The sequence below is a fragment of the Labrus mixtus genome, unplaced genomic scaffold, assembly GCF_963584025.1.
Source record: "Labrus mixtus unplaced genomic scaffold, fLabMix1.1 SCAFFOLD_46, whole genome shotgun sequence".
Lineage (NCBI taxonomy): Eukaryota > Metazoa > Chordata > Actinopteri > Labriformes > Labridae > Labrus > Labrus mixtus.
In genome coordinates, this window is record NW_026870293.1 from 130,001 (window position 1) to 135,000 (window position 5,000).

The following is a 5,000-nucleotide window of genomic DNA, read 5'->3' on the forward strand; positions in this document are numbered from 1 at the left end:
CATATGATCAAAAAAATGAAAAAGCTTACAGCACCTGGTATTCCCAGGCGGTCTCCCATCCAAGTACTAACCAGGCCCCACGCTACTTAGCTTCCGAGATCGGACGAGTTTAGGGTGGTATGGCCGTAAGCCATTATTGTGTGCAGAAAGGGGCCTTTTAAAGATGTCATGCCCTTGATTCTGGTTGAATTTGTGGACATGTGAATATGTCTCTATATGATAAAAAAAAACATATGATCAAAAAAATGAAAAAGCTTACAGCACCTGGTATTCCCAGGCGGTCTCCCATCCAAGTACTAACCAGGCCCGACCATGCTTAGCTTCCGAGATCGGATGAGATCAGGGTGGTATGGCTGTAAGCCATTATTGTGTGCAGAAAGGGGCCTTTTAAAGATGTCATGCCCTTGATTCTGGCTGAATTTTTGGACATGAAAATATGTCTCTCTATGATAAAAAAAAAACATATGATCAAAAAAATAAAAAAGCTTACAGCACCTGGTATTCCCAGGCGGTCTCCCATCCAAGTACTAACCAGGTCCGACCCTGCTTAGCTTCCGAGATCGGACGACTTCAGGGTGGTATGGCCGTAAGCCATTATTGTGTGCAGACATGGGCCTTTTAAAGATGTCATGCCCTTAATTCTGGCTGAATTTTTGGACATGTGAATATGTCTCTATATGATAAAAAAAAAAACATGATCAAGAAAATGAAAAAGCTTACAGCACCTGGTATTCCCAGGTGGTCTCCCATCCAAGTACTAACCAGGCCGGCCCTGCTTAGCTTCCGAGATCAGGCAAGATCGGGCGTGTTTTTTTTTTTTTTTTATCTTTTATTATCAAAATTACAAAAACATTTATAATTCTTTCACATCATTTACAACAAATGCTATTACAATACATACACCCTCTAAATTAAACCTCCCCTCTGACGCAAACGGCACCCTAAAAACAATAAAAACATAGCATCAGAAAAAAAACTCAAACCACCCCTGATACCCCCAACTCATGACAACTCTTCTTAGTCCCTCCCCCAAAGCAAACACCCCTCTGAAAACAAACCACAAAAACATACAAAAACCCCACAGTATTCTCAAAAAACCACTGAGAAAAAAAACCACCAAATCAAATCACCCATTTTCCCCATGACCAAAAAAGAAGCCCTCGTACCAAAAAAACAAAAACAAAATTAATTTAGACATCCCACATAATTCCCTCCTCATTTACTCTACACACATTCGCACCTTCCACAAACATTCTCACAAACTCACTCTCATTCGCTATGTACAACAATTTAAGATGTGCTTTCCATTCATTCACAAACATTCTCCACACATTCATTTTCTTACTTTCATACAGTGCATAATTCCTTCTGTTAAAAACCGCTTTTCTTGCAAAAGCCAAAATTATATTCATTACATTGTGATTTTTTTGTTTTGTTCCCACCCCCAACAACACCGACAATTCCCACCCCCTTTCATTCCAACACTCATTCTTACTGCATTTCCCCAACATTTCTCTTATTTTTCCCCAAAAATAAACCAATTCCCCACACGTAATAAACAAATGTATTAAATCCTCATCCGTACTTTCACATACACAACACTTTCTTTCATACCTCTCCTTATGGATCTGATGCAGGACGATGCAGGTGAAGATCCTCCTGTGCCTCAGTTTGAAATCTAGGTCAAATATTGCATGTGGTGTATGCGGAATGTTAATGTTCTTCCATATCATGTTGCTTGTTATGTCCGGGTATGTGTCTGTCCATTTTACTTCGGATGTGGGTTTCTGTATTCTATGTGTGATTGCGCACCTATACCAAATTTTTGTAGTGACATCTGTAATGTTGTGTTTCTTCTCCCCTAGGCACAGGGAGATCCCCCCCACATCGTCCTGCATCACTCCCTCCTTCTCTTTGATTAATTTTTCCCATTCGCTCGACAAAGACAATTTTACATTTGCAAACACTCTCTCAATCACATCCTTTCTGCACACACACCCTTTATTTTTTAAACCCCTCACCACCATTTGTAAATCAAAATCCCCCCCACAGTTCAGTAAATCCCTTATTCTAATATATCCCGCTTTCGACATAACTTCACACTTAATTACCCTCTCCCCATTTTTAAAATACGGGCTCGAGAGGAAGGGCAGTCGTAGCACTGACCCTCTCGTTCCGCACTCTGGTACAGTCCAGGATGAAACCTGATACCACGCACTGAGTACTTCCTGGAAAAACCGTGGCAAGTGTTTAAATGAATCCGGGTTATTGATCTGGTACAGGTTGTCCTCGTTGTAGAGTCCAAAACTGCACAGATATTGTTTGAAGTGGTTTTTCCAAACTACGTTCCGGTTCTGGTCCATAAATTTGCCTATCAATTTGACTCTTAGTGCTACTTTTTTTGTAAGTAAATCAATCAAAGCTAGCCCCCCCTGATCTTTAGCCCCTATTATTGTTTTGTGAGCTATACTCGCTGCTTTGTTTTTCCAAATAAAGTCCCTAATGGTCTTTGAAATCTCCTTAAAGGCCCAGTCCGGAAGCGTACAAGTACTCAGCGCATGATTCACTTTGGACAACACGAGAGCATTTGTTACGGCTACCCTTCCTCTCAACAATAGACCCCTCGCTTTCCACAAATTCAATGTTTTTTTAATTTTACCCACCACCTCTTTCCATGTTACATCATCACATTCATTCTCATTTTTCCCCATATTCACTCCCAACACTTTTCTTCTCTCACACACCGTTTTAAATCCCCACTTATTAACTAGATTGGATTCCTTACCTAGTAACATAATTTCTGACTTATTTTCATTTACTTTTGCCCCAGATGCTCTTTCATAAGTTTGTACATGTTTTAATATCAATTCTATATCCTCCTCTCCTTTTACCATTATATTCACGTCATCTGCATACTGTATTATTTTTACGTTTTCCTTACCTATACCTTTTATGTTTACGTCTTCCGATATCAGTGCTGCCAGCGGCTCTGCTACCAAGCTGTACAACAGCGCTGACATCGGACATCCTTGTCTCACTGACCTTGATATTTTAAAAGAATCAGTTAGTTCCCCGTTACATTTTATCTTGCTTTCCGCTCCTGTATACAACATATTTATCCATTCTCTCATTCTCTCCCCGAATCCAAACTTCTCTAACACCTTCCCCATGAACCCGTGATCTACTCTGTCAAAAGCTTTATTTAAATCAATCCCTAGCCATATTCCCCCCTCCCCTTCCATATCCCTGACCGTCTGTTTTATTGAAATGATTGAGTCTGCTATGTCTCTGTTTGGTATACTGTATGATTGTGTTTGTTCTATGATTGTTCCTATTACCTCCCTGATTCTATTGGCTATTGTTTTCGCTATGATTTTGTAGTCTGTGTTGAGTAGGCTGATTGGTCTGTAGTTGTCCAGATTTTTATTGTCCCCCTTGTTTTTGTAAAAAATAGTAACCACCCCTTCCCCTAAACTTTTTGGTATATGTTTCACTTTTTCCATATATTTACTCAATTTGTTCACCAAGGGCACCAGCTGCTCTTTGAAAGCTTGGTAGAATTCCGCAGCTAGGCCATCGCTCCCAGGACTTTTGTTTTTGTTTAACCCCTCTAAAGCACTTCTGATTTCTCCCTCTGTAAACTCACAATCACACCACATTTTATCGTCCTCGCTTAGTTTTTTCTTTAAGGCACCCAAAGCTCTGTTCACACTCACGCTATCACACTCCTGTCTCGAAAACAGGCTTTCATAATAGCCCTTTACTATTTCTAAAATTCCCTTTTTATCTGTCACACTTTTACCTGCTTCATTTAATAATTCGTTTATTTCTGTTCTTTTTTGTTTTTGTTTTTCCAGACCTAAAAAAAAGGCTGTACTCCTCTCCCCCTCATACATTTATTGTATTTTACTCCTAATGGCTGCACCCCTACTCTTTTTAAGTTCAATCACTCCCAACTGTTCTTTTAAATGTATGTATTTTTCGACATCTACATTATCTACACTGTCAAGCGATGCTATTTCCTCACTTAGTTGTTTTCTCAAATTCTCTTCCTTTCTATTTTCTCTCCACTTTTTCTCTTTACTATAATTGATACACTTTTTTTTAATTCTGACTTTTACACTATCCCACCACACATTCATATCTTCACTCTCATTCCACTCATATCCCACATCATTCAACAATCTTTCCATACTTTTCACAAACATTCCATCATCCAGCAAGCTTGCATTAAAGCACCATATCCCTCCTTTACGTACATTCGTTTCTTTTCTAAACGTGATTTCTATTCCAGCGTGATCGCTCCACATATTAGTTTTATATTCAACTTCTTTAATCCACCTCACTACCTCGCATGTCACCAAAGCATAATCTATTCTAGATTGTTTTAATCTATTCAGTACAATTTGTCTCCTGGAGAACACCCTCTCCCATGGATGTAGCAATCTCCAAATATCAATGCATTGTTTCGTTATCATTATATCTTTAAGTGTCCCCCTGCTCACATCCCCCTTAAACACATTATTTTTTGACACATCGGTGGGTGTCATCGCCACATTAAAGTCACCGATTATTATACAATTCCTTTCCCACCATTTGCTTATTGCAATGAAGAATGTTTTCCTTTCTTTTTCTCCATTCGGTGCATATATATTTATGATTCTTATATTTTTCGTTTCATACACACAGTCTATTACTATTATTCTTCCTTCTTTGTCTCCATAAACCAAATTTACCCCTGTTACCCGACCCGTTTTGACTAAAACCGCCACTCCTCTCGCCCTCGACGTGCCATTGGAGCAGAAAATATGGCCCACAAAGTCTTTTTTTATGTCTTCCACCAGGGAATCATCCCACCTGGTCTCCTGCAGGCACAAAACGTCATTCTGCAAGGAAAGAATCGCATGTCTTTTTTCTTTGTTCCTTAGTCCATTCACGTTTATCGAAAATAAATTAAAGGCCATTATCATAAAAATAAAAATAAAAAAAACGGATTTACA

General features: G+C 39.1%; 3 pseudogenes; all 3 read right to left on the reverse strand.

Moving 5' to 3' along the window:
• Window positions 1-22: 22 nt before the first annotated feature.
• On the reverse strand, window positions 23-131 carry LOC132967600 (5S ribosomal RNA; annotated as a pseudogene).
• A 121-nt stretch (window positions 132-252) lies between these two features.
• LOC132967556 (5S ribosomal RNA) lies at window positions 253-361 on the reverse strand (annotated as a pseudogene).
• Window positions 362-483: 122 nt separating this feature from the next.
• Window positions 484-592, reverse strand: LOC132967544 (5S ribosomal RNA; annotated as a pseudogene).
• Window positions 593-5,000: the final 4,408 nt, after the last annotated feature.